The sequence below is a fragment of the Hemitrygon akajei genome, chromosome 21, assembly GCF_048418815.1.
Source record: "Hemitrygon akajei chromosome 21, sHemAka1.3, whole genome shotgun sequence".
NCBI lineage: Eukaryota > Metazoa > Chordata > Chondrichthyes > Myliobatiformes > Dasyatidae > Hemitrygon > Hemitrygon akajei.
Genome location: NC_133144.1, coordinates 55,614,140 through 55,636,535, shown reverse-complemented (window position 1 = coordinate 55,636,535; position 22,396 = coordinate 55,614,140).

Below are 22,396 nucleotides of genomic sequence, written 5' to 3'. Positions count from 1 at the left end.
TGGGCCCAGCACATTGATGCAATTGTGAAGAAGAGACAAGCACAAGGCATTCTGCAGATGCTGGAAATCTGGAGCAATACACTCAAAATGCTGGAGGAAACAGGCACCATCTATGGAAATGAATAAACAGTCAACATTTTGTGCCGAGACTCTTCTTCAGGACTGGAAAGGAAGGAGGAAGACACCAGAATAAAAAGCTTGGGGGAGGGGAAGGAAGACTAGCTGAAAGATGATAGATGAAGCCAGGTGGATGGGAAAGGTACAAGGCTGGAGAAGAAAAAAAACTTGTTAGGACAGGAGACTGGACCATGGGAGAAGAGGGAGAAGGGGAACAAGGAGTGACATTGGGGGAAGTGATAGGCAAGTGAGGAGGAGGTAAGAGGCCACATTGGGGAATAGAAGAAGGGGAGAATTACCAGATGTAGAAATTGATGTTCATGCCATCAGGTTGGAGGCTACCTAGGTGGAATATGAGGTGTTGTTCCTCCACCCCGAGAATGGCCTTTTCGCGGCAAAAGAGGAAGCCATGGACTGACATGTCAGAATGGGAATTGGGATAGAAATTAAAATGGTTACTATGGACTGACATATCAGAAGGCGGCACACCAGTGACCATATTTCATTAAGAGTTTTGAGGAGATATTGCATGTCACCAAAGACTCTAGAAAACTTCTACAGATATATCATGAAGAACATTCTTACTGGTTGCATCACCACCTGGTATGGAAATTGCAAAGCACAGGATTAAAAGAGACTGCAGAGGGCTGTAGACTCAGCCAGCTCCATCACAGGTACAAGCCTCCCCATCAGTGAGAACATCTTCGAAAGGTGGTATCCATCACTAAGCACATCCATCACCCAGAACATGCCCTCTTCTCATTACTCCCATTGAGGAGGAGGTGCAAGAGCCTGAAGACACTAAGGACACTTATAACCCAGAACGTGCCCTCTTCTCATTACTCCCATGGAGGAGGAGGTACAAGAGCCCAGGGACACACAATCAACACTGTTGGAACAGTTTCTTTCCCTCTTCCATCGGATTTCTGAACCATCAATATCAACCCATGAACACTACCTCATACTTCCTCGTTTGCTTTATTTATTTACATTTTATTGTAACCCATAGCATTTTTTTTATTGCACGGTTCTGCTGCCAGAAAACAAAAATGAAAATCATCATATAGGGTGTCATGGAGATGTAGTTGTTATAAAGTAACTCTATACAGCGTTGGTGATAGGGGTTCGGTTCCCGTCACTCTCTGTAAGGAGTTAGTATGTTCTTCCTGTGACCATGTGTGATTCCTCCAGGTGCTTCAGTTTCCTCCCACATTCCAAAGACATACAGGTTAGGATTATTAAACTATGCACATGCTATGTTAACGCTGGGAACACTTAGTGGCTGTCCTCAATACGTTCTCTGTTTGAGTTATCTGTTGATGCAAAATGACACATGTCACTACATGTTTAAATGTACCTGTGACAACTAAAGCTAATCTTTAAAGTCACTGAGAATAAACCAGATTCTATCCAATCAGTCAGCAAGTTCCAAACTATAAAATGACACTGTAAAAGAACAGCCTTGCCTCCCTACTTGTTATTCCTAAATCTCTAGTTACCAACCCTTGTAGCAATGCAAATAGTCTCCCTCTAAGAAATACTTGCCTTCATGTACCAGGACATAGAAAATAAGAGCAGTGAGGAGATGATACAACCTTATAAAACTTTGGTTAGGCCACATCTGAGGTAATGCATACAGTTCTTTTCACCACTCTGTAGGGAGGACATAATTGCATTGGGGATGTTGGCTGGGACAGAACACTTCTGTTACGAGGTTAGCCTGGAGAAGCTGAGTTGTCTACTATCTCAAATTATCCTTGGAGCAAAGGAGGCTCAAAGGGTAGTGAGAGAAGTATACATACTACATGTGGAGATAGTAGGAAAGTTCTTCCAGAGGGGTATAACACTAGAGGGCATATGTTTAGGGTAAAGGGTAGAGGTTTAACAGAGATTCAATGAAGAACAATGAAGATTCAATGAAGACCGTAAGACATAGGAGCAGAACCAGACCATTCAGCCCATCGATTTCTCCACTCTTCAATCAGGATTAACCTACTGGTCACAGCAGAGGTTGATAGACTTTTGATTAATAAGGGTGTCAAAGGTTAAGGGTGGAAGACAGGAGAATGGGATTGAGAGGGGTAATAAATCAGCCATGATGGTGGAGCAGAGTGGACGGGCTGAATGGCCTGATTCTGTTCCCATGTCTTATGGTCTAAGGCCTACCCCAGCTTTTCTGCTCTGACCATGTTAACTGAATTCCAGAACACTGGCCGTTCTGCTAGAACCCCTCTCTATTTACTTGATACTGCTGCAGTGTGGACAGCAATTCCATTTACAATTTTGCCTGCTCCTCATGTTCCCTTGGCCACTGGACTGGGGTGCCAATTGTCAAGCCTGTTGTTTACTGATTCCTGTTGACTGAGATCTGTTATGACCAGGGGGCTAATCTTGATTAGTTCTGGATTCACAAGACAGAGACCTTGGCCCCCCGGGCCTGCTGGCTACACCAACACCACACCAACATTGAGCACATCTATATGGAGGGGGTTGATAACTTTAAATTCCTTGGCATTATTATTTCAGAGGATCTAATCTGGGACCAACACATAAGTGCCATTACAAAGTAGACATGCCTGTGGTCTACTTTCTTAGAAGTTTGCACTGGTTTGGCATGTAATCTAAAACTTTGACAAACTTCCATAGATGTCTAGCGGAGAGTATACCAACTGGTTGCATCACAATCTGGTGTGGAAACATCAACGCCCAAGAATGGAAAAGCCTACACAAAGTAGTGGATACAACCCCGTCTATCACAGGAATAGCCCTCCCCACCACTGAACACAACTACAAGGAGCGCTACCACAATAAAGCAGCACCCATCACCAAGGACCCCATCCTTCCAGGCAATGCTATCTTCTCCCCACTGCCATTGGGAACAGGTACTGGAACCTTAGCTCCCATCCCATCAGGTTCAAGAACTCTATAACCATCATGCTTGTGAACTAGCTTTTATAACTTCACTTATGTCAGCACTGACCTGATTCCAGATTCAAAAAACAGTTACTTTCCCTTAGCGGTAAGGCTAATCAACACTCATACCCACTAATCCACCCTTCCACTACCCTCACCACCACTACTTTATAATTTCCTGTCAGTCACCTCATGTAGACACTTGAGTGCTTAGCATCATTTATGGATTTGCAATCAGTCTATGTACATAGACGACCTTATGTATTTATCGTTATTGTGTATTTCTATTACTATTGTGTTCTTTATCTTATTTTGTATTTATTTTTGTGCTGCATCAGATCTGGAGTAACAATTATTTTGTTCTCCTTTACACTCGTGACTTGGAAATGATATTAAACAACCTTCAATCTGGAGCCTATAAACTCACTTTCAAGGACTCTACTACTCACATTCTCAGCATTATTTATTTATTATTTGTTCAGCCTTTTTTTTGGCATGTTGGCTGTTTGTCTTCATTTGTGGTAGTTTTTTCTCTGTGAATGCCTTCAAGAAAATAAATCTCAAGGTAGTATATGGAGACCTCCAAGTTCTTTGATAATAAATTTACCTTGAGTTTTGATGGCTCAGACTGAATCTTTGCACATCATCTGTATAGCTAGTCACCACTAACTGCACTTTTCTTGATAAATCACTCTACATTTAGGGGAGAAAGTTGCTGCAGTTTCTATCCTTTAAGAACATTAAAAAAAATAAATACTGCATATGATACCCAAATCCATCTTCACCAACTGCTAACATGTTGGCAATAGATACTTGATAATATTTTTATGCATATATATTTTATAAACTGTATTTCCATAAGCAGCCAACAAGTGGAGGTGTGGGGAATAGAATAGAACATTTCTGCAGCAGTTTATAAGGCTGAATCACCTCAGTACACTTTCAACAATTAATTCACAATTGATACATAATGATTGATCATCTCGAGCTGCTCTGCTTTCACAACATTTGACTATCGGCAAGATGAATGACCACATTATAATTGGACGTGCTCCCAATGCTCTTGTTCTCACTATAAACTGCAACTTTCATAAACAAGTCGATGCCACTATAGAATTGGGCTATTGGTATTGGTTTATTATTGTCACATGTACTGAGGTACAGTGAAAAGCTTGTCTTGTACACTGTTCATACAGATCAATTCATTACACAGTGCATTGAGGTAGAACAAAGTAAAACAATAACAGTGCAGAAAAAGTGTAAAAGCTGCTGAAAAAGTGCAGTTCAGGTAAATGATGAAGTGCAAGGTCATAAGGAGGTAGACAATGAGGCTGTACAAGACACTGGTATGGCCACATTTGGAGCAATGTATCCAGTTAACAAGCAATAAGAAGGGTGCCATTAAACTGGAGAGGATGTAGTAAACACTTCTGGGTTTGGAGGTCTTGGGTTATAAGGAGAAGCTGAACTCACTAAGACAAGCTTTGAATTCGCACCCCCAGGTTCAGAACCAGTTATTACCCTACAACCATCAAGGCCAAAGATTCAAAGATTCAACTCATTTTATTTTTTCGTGAGGATCTTCATTTGTGTAGTGGTAAGGACAACATCAGAACTTAAAATACACAACACCACACTAGTTAAGCACAATATAAAATACTCACAATAGATAATAAATATTTAAAAATAATGCATGTGACTTAAAATACAAATACACATAATAAAAATGACTGTTTTTACTGTCAAAGCTGCTATGCATACTATATATTCAAAATTGGTTGTTGAGGCGAATGGAGGGAGGCCCAAAACTGGATAAGGCTCTTCTGGTGCTGATGGGCAGGGACCTGTAGCAGCGTCCAGATGGCATGAGAATGTAGTATGTGTGAAGTGTATGTGCAATGTCCTCTACTATTTGTTGGGCCTTCTTTATTTCTTGTCTCTTATGGATGCTGCAGAGTGATTCTTGTTCCTGGCCAATGATCTTACTACTTATTCTGACAATTCAGTGGAGTGGGCTGAGGTTGATAGTGCTCATTGCTCCAAACCATGCCGTGATGTTATAGTTTAATACTGATTCAATAGACAACAGACAATAGGTGCAGGAGTAGGCCGTTCGAGCCTTCGAGCCAGCATCGCCATTCAATGCGATCATGGTTGATCATCCACAATCAGTACCCCTTTCCTGCCTTCTCCCCATATCCCTTGACTCCTCTATCTTTAAGAGCTCAATCTAACTCTTTCTTGAAAGCATCCAGAGAATTGGCCTCCACTGCCTTCTGAGGCAGAGCATTCCATCGATCCACAACTCTCTGGGTGAAAAAGTTTTTCCTCAACTCTGTTCTAAATGGCCTACCCCTTATTTTTAAACTGTGGCCTCTGGTTCTGTACTCCCCCAACATCAGGAACATTTTTCCTGCCTCTAGCATGTCCAACCCCTTAATAATCTTATATGTTTCAATCAGATCCCCTCTCATCCTTCTAAATTCCAGTGTATACAAGCCCAGTCGCTCCAATCTTTCAACATATGACAGTCCCGCCATCCAGAGAATTAACCTTGTGAACCTACATTGCACTCCCTCAATAGCAAGAATGTTCTTCATCAAATTTGGAGACCAAAACTGAACACAATACTCCAGCTGTGGTCTCACCAGGGCCCTGTATAACTGCAGAAGGACCTCTTTGCTCCTATACTCAACTGCCCTTGTTATAAAGGCTAACATGCCATTAGCTTTCTTCACTGCCTGCTGTACCTGCATGCTTACTTTCAGTGACTGTTGAGCAAGGACACCTAGATCTCGTTGTACTTCCCCTTTTCCTAACTTGACAACATTCAGATAGTAATCTGCCTTCCCGTTCTTGCCACCAAAGTGGATAACCTCACATTTTTCCACATTAAACTGCATCTGCCATGCATCTGCCCACTCACCCAACCTGTCCAAGTCACCCTTCATTCTCCTAACATCCTCCTCATATTTCACACTGCCACCCAGCTTTGTGTCATCTGCAAATTTGCAAATGTTACTTTTAATCCCTTCATCTAAATCATTAATGTATATTGTAAGTAGCTGCGGTCCCAGCACCGAGCCTTGTGGTACCCCTCTAGTCACTGCCTGCCATTCTGAAAAGTTCCCGTTAATCCCTACTGTTTGTTTCCTGTCTGCCAACCAATTTTCTATCCATGTGAGTACCCTACCCCCAATACCATGTGCTTTAATTTTGCCCACTAATCTCCTATGTCGGACCTTATCAAAGGCTTTCTGAAAGTCCAGGTTCTCTGCATCCACTGGCTCTCCCTTGTCCATTTTCATGATTCAATGATTCAATCGTTGATTCATGATTCGTGATTCAATGAAGCACTTACAAAATGTCTGGAGAATCGATGGCTGGACCTGGAGTTTCTGCATCTTTCTAAGGTAAAATAGCCATTGTTGGAGAATATCAACCCATCATTGGTCTTAAAAGGTGATTTTGCTATCAATTTCCAAGATGGCGGCGCGACACAGCTTGCAGCAGCCACTCCGGAGCTGATTATCTGTTATTTGTGAAGTGGGTTGCCATGCACAATCATAATCGATTGAAAACGGATGTGGGAGCATGGAGGAACATTGAGAAATCTCCAGGAAGACCTTCTTCGTTGCTGCTGCTGCTGTGAGGTCCGGGACTCTGCTGGGAAGAACAGGCCCCCAGTCCTCGGGGTCGCGTTGCCGATGGCCGTTGGCGGGGCTGTCTTAATACGCTCGGCAGTGGATGGTGCTCGGAGAAGCTGTGCCGGAGGGGATGGTTGTCGGCTCGGAGGTTCGACGGACTCAGAGTCCGCTGCGGTCAGGTCGCTTTTGGTGTGCGCTGTGTCTGCGAGGCTGGGTTCGACGGAGCTTTCATTGTGTACTGCATCTGCGAGGCTGAGTCGGGCGGCGCCGTGGAAGTCCATAGTGGAGGTATTCCCTTCTGCTGCCGGCGTGGGATGGCGAGTCTGTTGGGACCCTGGAGACTTGTGGAAACTGTGTGGTGATTTCTTTTGAACTTATAGTCCTTTAACATCTTTGGACTATTTTTATTGTGCCCATGGTCTGTTTTTTATCAATTATGCTATTGTTTGCACTGTTGTAACTATATCTTGTAACTATGTGGTTTTGTGCAGGTCTTGTAGCTTTAGTTTTTGGTCTTGTTTGTCTGGTGGATTTGGAGCTCCTTTCCGGGGAACGTGCTAAGACGGTAGTGCGATATTAATATGCAGCAGCCTCTCCGGACTCTGGATTGGGGATTGCCAAATGTTATGTGGATTTTCTGGTGTAATCTGTTTTGTCATGTGCTTTTGTGATATCATTCTGGAGGAACGTTGTCTCATTTTTTAACTGCATTGCATTTGTGGTTTCTATATGACAATAAACTGAATCTGAATCTGAATTGTTGTGTTGAGATACTTGCATTCTCCAATGCAATCTATTGTCTGGCCACTTATTTCCAGGGTTGGGACAGTGTATGTTGTTTTCTAAAGTCCACTACCATTTCCTGAATTTTACCGGGGTTCAGTTCCAGATAGTTTTTTGTGCACCATCTAAGGGATTGATTTCCACATTGATGCAGCCAGAGTCGGTAGCGTCAATGATGACTGTGTCATCTGTGTAAGTGCTTGATTTACTGCATGCCTGGGTGTGATCTTCTGCAGTCATCTGAGTACGGTGTGAACAAGACTGGTGGGATAACCAAGCTCTGTGGTGCTCCAGTTGATATCCGTCTGCTGGTGCTTATATAACAATTGTATCTCGCTTTTTGATGTCTGTCTGTGAGGACGGAGAGGATGAGGAACATGAGGTGGGAGTTAACATTCATTTGCTGGAGTTTGTGTCACATGAGATGGGCTTGCACAGTGTTAAATGCACTGGAGAAATCCCCAAACAACACCCTAACAAATGATCTGGGCCTCTTGAGGTGTGTGTAGGTATGGTGCAGTAATGTTAGTACTGCATCATCCACACCTCTTTTCAGCCTGTAAGCAAACTGGAGTGGGTCGGTGAGCACACTTACCCTCACCTGTAGCTGTGACAGGAGGAGCCTTTCAAAGGACTTCATCACCAGCAATGTTAGAGCTACAGGCTGGTAGTCATTATTGCAGGTGGAATTGCTCTTCTTGGGAATTGGGAATATGATGACGGTTTTCCAAATGGTTGGTATGGAATCTTCAGGCAGAGCATGGTTGAAGAGATGACAGAAGAACTCTGACAGTTGTCTACAGCAGAGTTCAGTAGCTGGCCATTGATGTTGTCTGGCCCTGGTGCTTTACTGGGGTTTATTCTCCTGAGTACTCTCTCCATCTCTGTCAGATGAAACTCCATGTTGGTGCTGCTTTGTGCATCTGATAGAAGAATGGTGGTCAGCTTCTCCATCTTCAGTGTGAGGCTGTGCTGATCAAACCTGCAGTAAAAGCTGTTCAGTCCTTCCGCAAACTCTACACATTCCTCCCTACTTAGGTAGGATGGAGGCTGGTGATTATGGAGGCCAGCCATTGTTTTGACACTTTCCAGGCAACTCTAGTTTTGCCTTCTTGGAAGAAATGTTCCACTTTCTCTTTATAGACCCTTTTGGCTTGTTTTAGTCCTTTGTTTAGCCTCGCCTGATTAAGTTTAGGCTCAGTCCTGTTGCCAGAGGTAAAGACTATTTTCTTCATGTTAAGTGTGCTTTTCAGGTTCTTTGCGATCCCAGTTTTGTTACTGAGAAATACTTTGACAGAGCTTTTGGGTATGATCCTGAACCAGCGTGGATTTCTTCACACACCTCAGCTCTGAATTGATTCCACAACCTACAGACTCTCAAGGACTCTACAATTCCTGTTGTTAGTATTAATTTTTTAAAAATTTGCATAGTTTGTCTTCTTTTGCTAATTGGTTACTTGTCAATCTTTGTTTTTGTATAGATTTTCATAAATTGTATGGTATTTGATGAAGTGAACTCTGCTCGGGTTTCCAGCCGGGTACAGGGATCGATTTTAACCAATGTTTCGATGACAAACTCTGCCATCTTCATCAGGGATGATGCCTGGGCATGTCTAGTCTGGTGGTATTCATACCCCTGTCGTCCATCCCTCCTGATTGGTTAGCCCTCACCCAATCAGGTTTCCACTGTGCCACCTTGTTTACAGTCGAATTCCAGTTCTTACTTGGCTGAGAGGTGACCTTATAAAGATAAAATCAGGAAGAGCATAGATAAGATTCCCACTGGGTAGGGGAGTCCAAGGTTAGGGAGCATAGCTTTAAAGAGAGAATGGAAAAATTTAAAAAAGACTTGAGGGGCAACATCTCTATAAAAAAAAGAAGGCAATGTGTATGTGGAACAAGCTGCCAGTTAAGTGGTTACGGTGGGTACAATTACCATGTTTGAAAGACATTCAGATAGGAACATGGATAGCAAAGGTTTAGAGACATGTGGGCCAAATGGGAGGAGATTTGATCAGCACAAATTAGACGGACAAAAGGACTTGTTTCTATGTGTATAACTTAAGTCCCACTTTAGCCAATACCATGCTGAAATTCTACTTATGGCAAAAATTACCATGGCCACCAGAAAGCAAGTGAGGTATCAAAAAGCCATACAGCATGAAATTAGGCCCTTCAGCCCACCCAGTCTGTGCTAGTCATTTACACTAATCATACATGGATCCATTTTATCATCCCCATATTCTCATCAACTCCCTCTCACCCCTAGATTCTATCACTGACCGACACACTAGGGGCAAGTTGGAACACACCAAACTGCATGGATTTGAGAAGCATTCAGAAGAATCTAACACTGTCTCAGGGAGAATCTGTGTTTACTTGCACTTGCATGTTGCATTCTATCTGCCAAACCAGTACCCGAGGCAGGCAGTACAATATGGACAGCAAGCTCTTGCCCATGTATCAGGCCCCCCCTCTCCATGCAGCTGATGAATCCCAAAGAACAGCAGAGACTGATACAGTTTACCAGGAGTTGCCATTCAGCTTTGAACTCAACGTAGGACTGCCTTAGGGACCCCAGATCCAGATTTTTCATCAGGATTTACTCCTGAGTGGGTATGGCCACAAGACAGCGGATGAATGAGATCAGCGTCTTCCTTTGCCTAGATGAGCTTCCAGCCATGGCTGACGAGCCCCATCTGCCCAAAGCGACTGGTTTTAAGGTGCCAGTAACCCACCGTTGCCCCTCCTCCTGTCAGTAGAAATGGTTCCACCAAGTTTAGTAGCTAAGACACGTGTATGCTGGGAACTGGACTTGGTTGTCGGAGGCTATTTGAGACACACACCACTGAGAGCATTTAATAGGTGGTGAGAGCTTATCCCCGTTACATCCCCTGCCCTTGGCTATGGCAACTTTAATGAACCATTAAATACAGGGTAATTTCTCAAAGAAATTCTGGAAGTGGAGGAAAGTGACTGAGAATAGGGACATAAAATCAAGAGGTTAGGGTTAGGGTAGGGTTATCATCCTGCTGAAGGACTGGGTATCTAATAGTTCAACATTGATACTGCACTGGGAAGTTCAACTTAAATGATCTCTCTTATACTGTAACCACACTGAAGGGGGGCACTTGGCCTATTGAGTTCTCCTCCCACAGAGACACCAGGGGTCAGGACTGAACCCCAGTCACTCCGGCCTCTGCCCACTTCGCCACTGTCCCTCTCAAAAGAACGATCATCGTGTTCATGTCCAAGACAATCGGTGGCACAACGCTGCAGTGGGTAACGCTGCTTCCCTGCACCTTGATTTGACCATGACCATGTCTGTGCGGAGTTTGCATGTTCTGCCTGTGATCTGCATGAGCGTTCTCTGGGTGCTCCAGTTATCTCCAGTTAACCGTAACTTACCGCTTTGTGTAGATTACTAGTAAAATGAAAAGGTATTGGTAGATTATTGTCATACGAGTTACAGCAAAGATCTTAGGTTTGCAAGTGATCCATATGGATCATTTCAAAATGCAAAAACACAAGGGAAAATTAACATGGAGAAGGAGAGGTGCATTATTAGGATTGGTCTCATGGAAACCAGCATAGATTCAATGGGCCAAATGGCCTCCTTCAGTGTGGTTGTAAGAAGAGAGTATGTAGACTGATTCTCCCAGTGCAGTAGTAATGGGAAGTCACATTATGAGCTACCCTGCATTTCAGGCAGGATGGTAATCCTGGCCCTAATGCTAACCTTTTGATTTTATGCCCACATTCTTAGCAACCAATCCTCCACTGACTGCATTTTTTGAGAAATTACCTTGCATTTAATTTATTCATTTTAAAGTCAAGCTGAGTTGATTGTTATCTGCAACAGTTTATGTATACACAGGTGCAATGAAAAACTTATTTGCAGCAGCATAACAGGCACACAGCAGCAGATAAACAGCATTCAGAAGAAAAATAAATTATATGCAATTTTCACAGGAGCACAATAGAAATAATCTATTTTAGTGCAAAGTGGTCATAGTGCTGCTATATGGAGGTAGTGATCAGGTTTGTGCAGGTTAGTTCAAGAATGGAATGGTTGAAGGGAAGTAGCTGTTCTTGGACCTCATGGTGTGGGACTTCATGCTTCTGTCCCTCCTGCCTGACAGTAGCAGCAAGAAGATAGCATGGCCAGAATGGTGGAGGTCTTGTAATGCTACAGGTTGTGCTTATATAAATGAATATTGGTTGTCCACCCCACTCTCCTCCACCAAGTTTTTCTTATGAAGATGGTGGCAAACCCTTGGTCACCCCGACACTGGAATATTTCAAAGTAGAGGAGGGAATTTCTCCCCAGTGATCTGGCTGATCTTTATTACTCAAGCCACATAGGTAAAATTAGTTATTAAAATACTACTGGAATCTTGCTGTGTTCTACCTGGCCTCCATGCTTTCTACATGACACCAGTAACTGTCCTTCACAAGGTATTTCAGTTACTTTTAGAATCCATTGGATGACCTGAGGATGTAGAAGGTGCTATACAAATGCAAGGTTGCTGGCCAATGGTCCTGGGTTTGAATCTGGCCGACTTCTTGCATGCTTTCCATCCGTGCTGGTTTGAGTGTTGAGCTAGCAACTCGGCCTTTAAAAAAACAGACAAATGCTAAAGAAATGGCAAGGATTCCGCCCGATGCATCACAAGACACAAAGAGGAGCACAAATGCAAGGTAATGAGATCTTCTGGGATAACATAGTGTTTACTTCTCACTCTCTCAGAGATTCTCTTCAACATACCACTGTTGTAACTCATGGTTATTCGAGTTACTGTCGCCTCCCTGTCAGCCTGAACCAGTCTGTCCATTCCCCACTGACCTCTCTCATTAACAAGGCACTTTTGCCTGCAGAACTGCTGCTTACCAGATGTTGTTTGTTTTTTGTTCCATTCTCTGGAAATTCTAGAGAATGTTGTGCGTGAAAATCACAGATCAGCAGTTTCTGAGATACTTAAAATACTTAAGCTTAGAGAGGTCATGTTGCAACTCTACAAATCTCTGGTGAGACCGCACTTAGAGTATTGTGTTCAATTCTGGTCATCTCATTATAGGAAGGATGTGGAAGCTATGGAGAGGGTGCAGAGGAGATTTACCAGGATGTTGCTTGGATTGGAGAACAAGTCATATGAAGCAAGGTTAGCAGAACTGGGACTTTTCTCTTTGGAGCGTAGAAGAATGAGAGGGGACTTGATAGAGGTCTACAAGATTATGAGAGGCATAGATAGGGTGGATAGTCAGTGCCTGTTTCCCAGGGCACCAATAGCAAACACCAGAGGGCATAGGTACAAAATTAAGGGAGGGGTGTTTAGAGGAGACATCAGGGGTAAGTTTTTTTACACAGAGGGTTGTGAGTGCCTGGAATGACTTGCCAGGGATGGTGGTGGAGGCTAAAACATCAGGGGTATTTAAGAGCCTCTTGGACAGGCACATGGATGAAAGAAAAATGGAGGGTTATGGGGTAGTGTGGGTTTAGTACTTTTTTTTTAAGGATTATATGGGTCGGCACAACATGGAGGGCTGAAGGGCCTGTACTGTGCTGTAGTGTTCTATGGTTCTATGGTACCCTGTCTGGCACCAACAATCATTTTATGGTCAAAGTTACTTAGATCACATTTCTTCCCCATTTTGATATTTGGTCTGAACAACAGCTAAACCTTTTGACCACGTCTGCATGATTTTATGCGTTGAGTTGCTCCCACATGATTGGCTGATTAGTATTTGCATTAATGAGCAGGTGTACCTAATGAAGTGGCCACTGAGGGTATAGTGGGTAAATGCAAAATTTGGGTGCCAAAGTGTTAAAATCACTCACTACCGATGCCAATGACAGGAAGTGTTAACCCAGTATATTTGTCCCTCACCTGTGAGATTTAGCTGGTATAAAATCCTGGTCTGGGGCATGTTCCCAGCTTTGGCATAGCAGGGAAGTTAATTAATATGGTCTTGTTGCACTTTGGTCCCAGCCTGCAGGAAGCCACACAATTCCGGCAGCTGAATCAGAATGAATGCCTGAGTTGACATCTGCTGCCTTTATTAGACTACGAGTTAATGAAGGACTCCCTCAGTAGGAAATTATATCAGCCACTTAGATACTCAGTGGCATCAGGAGAGGTCATTCTCTTGCCTCGACTAATTATCCCTCCCATCAATTGCTTCTTCTCCTTCCCCCTGATTTGGCCCTCACAGTAGACGTGTGGTACCTGTATATTATGTAAGGAAACCTTCAGGCCATCGATTGACAAGCAGCTAACGCACAGTCTCCCCCAGGTTAGTGAGTCCCCGGATCTGATGTCCATGTGGGCAGGAGGCTCAAGAGCCGGTGATCGCTCACCCCACCCCACCAGTCGGCAAGTCCTGAGGGGCAGGACTGTGCGAGGTGAGAGGTCGAGGCCCAGGAAGTAAAAGTCAAGTTCCGTGATCTCATCTGATGTTCTCAATATTTATTATTATTCTTTCTTTCTTTTTGTAATTGCACAGTTTGTTGTCCTTCGCACACTGGCTGAATGCCCAAGTTGCTGTGGTCGTTCATTGATTCTATCATAGTTATTATTCTATTATGGATTTATTGAGTATGCTTGCAAGAAAATGAGTCTCAGGGTCGTAAATGGTGACATTCGTGACCTTTGATAATGACCTTACTTTGAGCTTTGGGGCTGATATCCTGAGGTCAAAGCCCGAGGTCCAAGTCCAAGGTTAGGCGAGTTAGAAGCCTGATGATCAAAGCCCCTGGGTCAGTGTGTCTGGAGGTCTGAAGTCTGCAAGTCCAGGCCAGGGACAGGAGGTTGGAGGCCCGATGACGGTGAGTCTGACAGTCAGTCAGATGGTCAGAGCCCCGAAGGCAGCCTGTGTTGGGGCTGGAGGTGAGTGTTTTGCAGGGTGGGAAAGAGGCTTGCGTTGTTCTTCTTGTTTTTCTTTTGCTATTGTGAGTTCTGCTGAATGTGCACTGACTGTGCATTGATGTACATGTGATTAAAAAAATGAATCTGAAATCAGAATAGCAGAGAACACTGAGATGTTACTTATGTCTCAGGGTAGGGCTTGAACCCACAACCTCCTGTTTGAAATGCATTCAGTACTACACTAGGCAGGTCAGTGCTTTTTATTTACTTATTTTATTGTATTCAGAGATACAGCGCAGAACAGGCCCTACAGCCCAGCAACCCACATATTTAATCCTACCGTAATCACGGGACAATTTACAAGACCGATTAACCTACTAATCCGTACATCTCTGGAATGTGTGGAGGAAGCTGGAACACCCGGAGGAAACTCACACAGGCACGGGGTGAACATACAGACTCCTTACAGGAAATCCAATGCCCTGAGCTGTAATAGTGTCATGCTGACTTCTACGCTACCGTGGCTGATCGCTGATCTGTGATGGTTTATGGAAACATAGAAACTCTTTGATGTGTCATCACTGAGTTAATGGAGGGGAGAAGAGGGAATGTTGTCATTGAGGCCAAGAGCGATCTTAATGAAGAGTGAAGAAGGCTCGAGGGGTGGTGAGGACAACACTCAATCTGAGGAGTCTGTTTCCCAAGCACTTTCTGGAAAAAAAAAGTCTAATTATAATCCAAATGGGTCTGACAGTTAGTGAAGCCTTTATAAGCCCCTTCTTAGCCAATGAACGACACATATTGCCATGTCATGATTTCAATATGAGTTCCGAGGTGACTGATATGAGCAGAGGAGCAGGAGGGTTAGTTTGAGGCGTTGAACTCCTATTGTTTACGCTAACTCTCATTGTGCTTCTGACTCAAGGCTCAGAAGGTCCAAAGGTTTAAGGTAAATGTATTATCAAATTACATACGTATACAGTATGTCCTGTACAAATTCTGTACACAATACCCTCAGATTCATTTTCCTGCAGGCGTTCACAGTAGAACAATTAAGTACAGTCGAATCAATGAAGAACTACACACAAAGATGGAGAGGCAATCAACGCGCAGAAGACGACAAACTGTGCAAATACAAAGGAAACCCAACAATAAATAGATAACCAAACTGACAGCATAAACTGTAGAGTCCTTGAAAGTGAGTCCATAGATTGTGTTCAGTGATCAGGTCAGTGTTGAGGTGAGTGAAGTTATCGAGCCTGATGATTGTAGGGTGCAAGCTGTTCCTGAACCTGGGGGTGTGGGATCTAGGGCTTCAGTAACCCCTTTCCAATGGCAGCAGCGAGAAGAGATCATGGCCCGGATGTTGGGTGTCCTTAATGAAATAGGTTCAGTGCTCTCAATATCATCTCAAACACTCCTTTCTCGCTTTGACCTGTCACTAATAGGATGTCAGAAGTCTTTTTTTCCCAAGGGGGATTTAAGTCTTTTACTCTATCCACCCAGGTGTCTCTGCCTCTGATAGGGCTTGGAATAGGGGTTTTGTGTTTCAGGAGTACTGTGTCAAGTCTGAACATTGTTATTTGCTCACTATATCCAACTCAATTTCACCACATAATGAATCGGTGGAACTCATTGCCACAAGCAGCTGTGGAAGCCATGTTATTCGGTATATTTAAAGCAGATGTTGATAGGTTCTTGATTAGTTAGGGCATCAAAGATTACAGGGGGAAAGGGGTTGAGAGGGAAAATAAATCAACCATGAACAAATGGCAGAGCAGACTCGATGGGCTGAATGGCCTAATTCTGCTCCTATGTCTTGTGGAATGTCCTGACCACCAACAATCTAATAACAATTAGATAATCCATTCCATCGATTTTAAGTGAGGGATACTTACTGAGATTAACACTGGAGATAATCCTCTGGTTTAAATGAAATAATGCTGTGAAGATTTCTATATTCAATTGAGGTAGAGAATGACTCTGCATCTGAGACCGATTTGCTTTTTTCTTCTTTCACAGTTTGATAAAGGGCCTCAGAAAGGAAACAGTATTTCATTCTCCACAGGCGCTGCCTGACCTGCTAAGTGTTATTATTTCAGATTTGCAGCATCTGCAGTTTTATTGATTTTTCATTGTTCTTGATTAGACCAGGCCTGGAGAAAATATAATGAAAAGAATGCGGAGGCTGAAGAGAGAACATTTCAGTGATTAGGCAAGAAGTGAGGGAATACACATCAGGAACAGTCTGTGCCATCTCCCTTGAGGATGACTAATTGAGGTCTTTAAAATTATGGATTGGATGCAGAGAGAACATTTCCTCTTGTGGGGAAGAGCAACTATAGTTCATTGATATAAATTGTCCTCAGAAAAATCAAACAAAACTCAGAAGAAACTATATTCATTGCACGGTGGGATTGCGGAGTTCATGCTCAGAGCAATTGGCTTAAGCAATCAAGCGGGCCTTTTCCACTGACACTGGGCGAGACTACAGTTAGAGGTCATAGGTTGAGGGAGAGCAGTGAAATACTTAAGGGGAACATGAGGGGGAACTTCATTCAGAAGGTGAAGGGAGTGTGGAATGAACTGCCAGTGGAAGTGGTGGGTGCAGGTTTGACCTCAGGATTTAAAAGAAATTTGGATAAGCACATGGATGGGAGGGGTAAGGAGAGCTATGGTCAGCTGCAGGTCAATGGGACTTGGAAGAATAATAATTCAACAGAGATTAGATGGGCTGAAGGGCCTGTTTCTGTGCTGTAGTATTCTATGACTCTATTAATACTTCTCAAGAACTCAAGGGGCTGGACAAGCACTTGAACCAAGAGGGGATTAGAGGATAATGCTGATAGGTAGGTGAGGGAAAAAGTGAATCTGATGGAGTGAATGGCCTCCTTCTGTGCTGTGTATGTTATACAAACACAACATTCACTGATGGCACTAAGAGGACCAGTCTGGACTTTAATAGTCTCCTAAAGTAATGCTGTATCATAAGATGGTGAGTCAATCCTTGTGTAACTGTAGATTCATGTGTTGGTATCAGTGTCATTGAGGTGGGAAATGTGGAAGAGTACAATAACATCACAATCCAACCACTCTATTTGTGGTCAAGCTGTTAAAGTTAGAGCATCGGTGGAGACCCTTGAGCCTATTACTCGTGCTAATCCTTCAAAAACCCATCTGCAGGAAAACCATTTTATCCTCCCCATTGGATTGTAATTTGGTCCCTGGGACAAGAATTTGTAGCGATTCTCTATTTCTCCTTCAGTCTTTTAATTTCACCATAGCCCACCTCCCCAACCCCAAGCACCTCCTCTTAAGGTGCTCTTAAATCTTCAGAATCAGGAATTCAGCATCTGTGGGAAGAAATAGTAACTGGGAAAGGGAGGAATGAATCAATTTAAATTGTAGAGAAGGTGTGGAAGGGATAGATAGGAGAAAGGGAATACAAGGATATAGACATTTGGTTAGGTGGATGGAGTGGACATGCTTGGAAGGATAAGGGTCAAACAGAAGCAAATGAGACTAGTTCACAACTCTTTAGTCAGCATGGATGAGTTGGGTCAGAGAGTCTGTTTCCGTGTTGTCTAATTCAATGATTATGAAGAGTCCGATATCTCTGATACAGTGTTGATAACCTGTAGATTTTTCACAGCCGTGATCTATATGCCCATGCAGGTGGACTAGGCAACAGGTTCAACTCGTGAGTATGCACATTCCAGCTAATTAATGTTCTGTTATGATGGTATTTAACTCCCTTCTTTTCATTCTAGTTATATCAAGACTTGACTAAAAGCATAGCAACGTTTATGCCCCCCCGCTTACTATCATCCTTTTCCAGCAAAGAAGACTATTGTTTCAATAGTCGCGGTCAAGAAGCAGTATTCATTTTGTATTAATTATTGCTTTCAGCTGTAGTGTTGGTGTTAACTTACGGTTCGAGAGTTTTAGTTAACAGTCCTGTTGGGCCAGCATTTATTGTTTTCTTTTACTTCAAATTCTGCAACAATTCTTATTAGAGTCAGTGAACTGTTGACCCACTTCAGCGTCTCTCTCTCTGCACTCGGGCCGTATCCGAAAGTTTTGACAGATGAAGTCATCCTTTTGATAGTTAAATGAGCACAGAGTGATGTGGATGACGTGGAATAAGCTTGACTTCAGCCTACTTCCTCAGCTATTTCCGTACATTTGAACTACCTGAAATTAAACATTGGTACGGCATCAAATTGGAGCCTTTCAATGTCAGACGAGTACAGACCCAGACGTGCTCGGTATGGTGATTTGCATAACGCTTTTTCGCATTGCACTGTCCCACTTGTCTCATCTTCCTTTTTGTATCCTAGCACTAGCTACAGGAGAATGAGAATATCCATGCCGGCAATAGTTAATGGGCAGGAAATAGAATAAATACTGTACATTGCATTTAATGTGAAACACACAGCTCTCATTAGAAGCTGCTCACCTGAGCTTTCTGTGACAGTTGTAAAGGATAATTGATGGAAAATCAGTGAATCCGGAGACCAACAAATAATAGGGGATACGTTTACCAACAGGCTATGAGACAGAGGCTGGTGTAATACCCACTTCTTAAGCTTATTTATCAGCTGCTGTTTATGTCAAGTAGAATAAGCCCTCCAGAATTCAATCCCCTGCCCACATCTCCTACACGGAACACACTTTGCCAAACATTACAAAAACAACAAATTTTATCTTGAAAACTTAAAATCCAAAGACCCCACAAGAATTTTACAGTTAGACCCAAAGTCTTGGGACATCCTTTGCCTCTGTTAGGGTGTATTCTGGAATTAGTATATATAGCAACTATTAAGTTCAACAGCAGTCGTTCTTCAGATTGAAATGTAGATTGTAGATTAAATTTAAAATGCAGCTCAGAGCAAAAGCCTTCCTGGAACTGCTGTTTGGGGTCAATTATAACCCAGGAAACACCTACTCACAAGGTGGAGGAGGAGGTGATTAACATTCATTTTGGGTGCCTGGAATGTGGGTATGATGGAAGAGATGTTTGAAAACTATATGTAATTCAAAGGAAGCATTGTAGATATATTGTCATTATAGAATTGACATCTGTTCTTTAGCATATAGCAATGTCATGTGATATTGGGTTGCGCAGGCTTCTTCTACCAAGAGTGTCTCAAAATGATGCCTGTTGCTCGTTTTTGCTGAATAAAACACTTCTATATCCACTAGCTTTAGTGCCTCTCCAGTGACTTTGTTCACATCACAACACCTCCAACAATGACTTCAACAGCAGCAGATTTGGAGACAAGATGTGAACAATGTTCAAAGTTCAAAATAAATTTATTGAAGTACATACATGTCACCATGCATTTTGTCCCCATTCTGACATTTCTCTAAACAACAACTGAACCTCTTGACCATGTCTGCATGCTTTTATGCATTGAATTGCTGCCACATGATTGGCTGATTAGATATTTGCATTAATGGTGTACAGGTGCACCTAATAAAGTGGCCACTGAGGGCATTTTATGAATAAAATATATTCTTGGAAAATAATGACAAACTATATAGATAGATAGATTCCAAAGGAAATGACAGTGTCACAGTAGTATTACAAGTGCACAGATATATAAATATACAAATATTAGAAGGGAAGTAAGAAAGAATAAAAAATAAGTTAACTCAAACAGTCTAACAGGAGGGTTTGTCACTTCCCTGGCTACAGGTTGACTCATTATAGAGCCTAAAGGCTGAGGGTCAGAATGACCTCATATAGCGCTCTTTGGAGAAGCGCAGTTGTCTTAGTCTACTACTAAAAGTGCTCCTCTGTTCAGCCAAGGTGACGTGCAGAGGGTGAGAAATATTGTCCAGAATTGCCAGGATTTTCCGTAGGGGCCTTTGATCTACCACAGCCTCCAGTGTGTCCAGTTTGACTCCTATAACAGAGCCAGCCTTCCCAATCATTTTATTGAGCCTGTGACATCACCTGTGTTGATGCCATTGCCCCAGCACACCACCTTTGTACTGGTGACAACAGAGAGGTAAAACATCTGAAGGAGAGGTCTGCATACTCCAAATCTGTTTTTACCTGTCCTGATGAAGGGCCTTGGTGTGAAATGTCAGCTGTACTCTTTTCCATAGATGCTGCCTGGCTTGCTGAGTTCCTCTAGCATTTTGTGTGTATACCTCAGTTTCCTCAGGAAGAAGAGGTGACTGGCCCTTCTTGCACACAGCCTCTGTGTTGGTGCTCCACTCTAGTTGTTATCTAGGTGCACCCCCAGGTACTTGTAGGTCCTCACCACATCCATGTCCTCATCATCAGTAGTAATAGGGAGCATTGCAGGCTTAGTTTTCCTAAAATCCATCACCATCTCCTTTGTCTTACTGATATTGAGCTGGAGACGATTCAGCTTGCACCATTTGACAAAGTCCTGCACCAGGGCCCTGTATTCATCCTCCCTTTATACTTTATACACCCAACTATTGCTGAGTCATCAGAGAATTTCTGCTGATGACGTGACTCAGTGTTGTATCTAAAGTCCGAGGTATACAGAGTAAACAGGAAGGGAGACAATACAGTCCCCTGTGGGGCCTCAGTACTGCTTATCGCCATGTCTGACACACAGCTCTGAAGCTGCACAAACTGTGGTTTGCAAGTCAGGTGGTCCATTATCCAGGATAAGATGGAAGTGCCAACCTCCATTGAATGGAGCTTTCCCCCCAGCAATGAGAGCTGTATGGCATTGAAGGCTCTTGAGAAATCAAAAAACATGGTCCTCACAGTGCTGCCCTGCTTATCCAATGGGAGTAGGCTCTGTTCGCCATCAATCCAATGTGCTCCTGATAGGCAAACCGCAGGGGATTGAGGGCTGATCTGACCAGGGGTCGGAGGTGAGCCAGGACCAGCCTCTCTCGGGTCGTCATGACGTGTGAGGTCAGGGCCACTGGACAGTAGTCATTCAAGACTTTTGGTTGGCCCTTCTTGGGTGCTGGGACCACACATGACGTTTCCCACACAGTCGGGACCCTTTCCAGGCTGAGACTCAGAATGAAAATGCACTGGAGAACTCCACACAGCTGCTCAGCACACTCCCTCAGGACCTTGGGGTTCACACCATCTGGTCCCAATGCTTTGCTGTGTCCGAGTTTCCCCAGAGTCCTTCTCACCTGTTCAGTAATGAAGGTGAGTCCATGATGACTGGGGAGCTGGTGGGAGGTGGGGGCTGGGGGAGGTGAAGATTAGGATGATAGCAGTAGGTATGTGGAGTTGAGGATGGTCAGTGCAGGGCAGGGAGGGGATGTGCTCCAATGAAGGAGAACCAATATCTTTTGAGTTCCTTCAGGAAAACCTTGATATGATTTCTCTCTCTGAAGATGAGGCATGGAGTGTGATAACAAGTGAATTCCCAGCTAGAAATGGCTCTGGAGATTTAGAAGACCACCTTTGTCTTACACAAAGCAATACTACTTTAGAGAGTTGCAAATGCTGAAGCCCCTCTGAAATTTAGCTCCATCTATACATTTGCACCAGTTAACTTTGCGCTTGTGATTTCTTTGGGTTCAGCTCACATATGGCTGGACTGATCAAAATGTCATCACTTTCCTCATCCAGGCCTCACAGAGCATTGGGTAGTTCTACTCCAAGGAAATGCCAAAGTCAAATGAACGTGAAGGTACAGGAGAAGAGGAGTACCCTCACATGTTCTTCAAGTCAGTGGGGACAAAAGCTGGGACAGCAGAACAGGTTCACCGGTCTACACTCCCGTCTTAAATGATGGATTGACCATGACAGCGTTGCATCATGGGCATCCTTGTGAAAAATGCTCAAGCACATAGCTCACAACCCGAAAAGGCAGCAACACTGGTCTTGCTGACACCCCCAGATCATGAAAATGCAATTAAATTTCAAAAATACATGGACTCCTAGATCCTCACAAGCTAGGTTCACAGAATCCTGCAAAGACGTTTCTGAATTAAAGTCAGGACATAAGATATCCTAAATAAACTAACTGCGTCTACTGGGCAAGGTAACAGACATAAATTGCATTCATTTTCACAGACCCAAAGTTACCTTTGGTTTGAATCCAACATTAC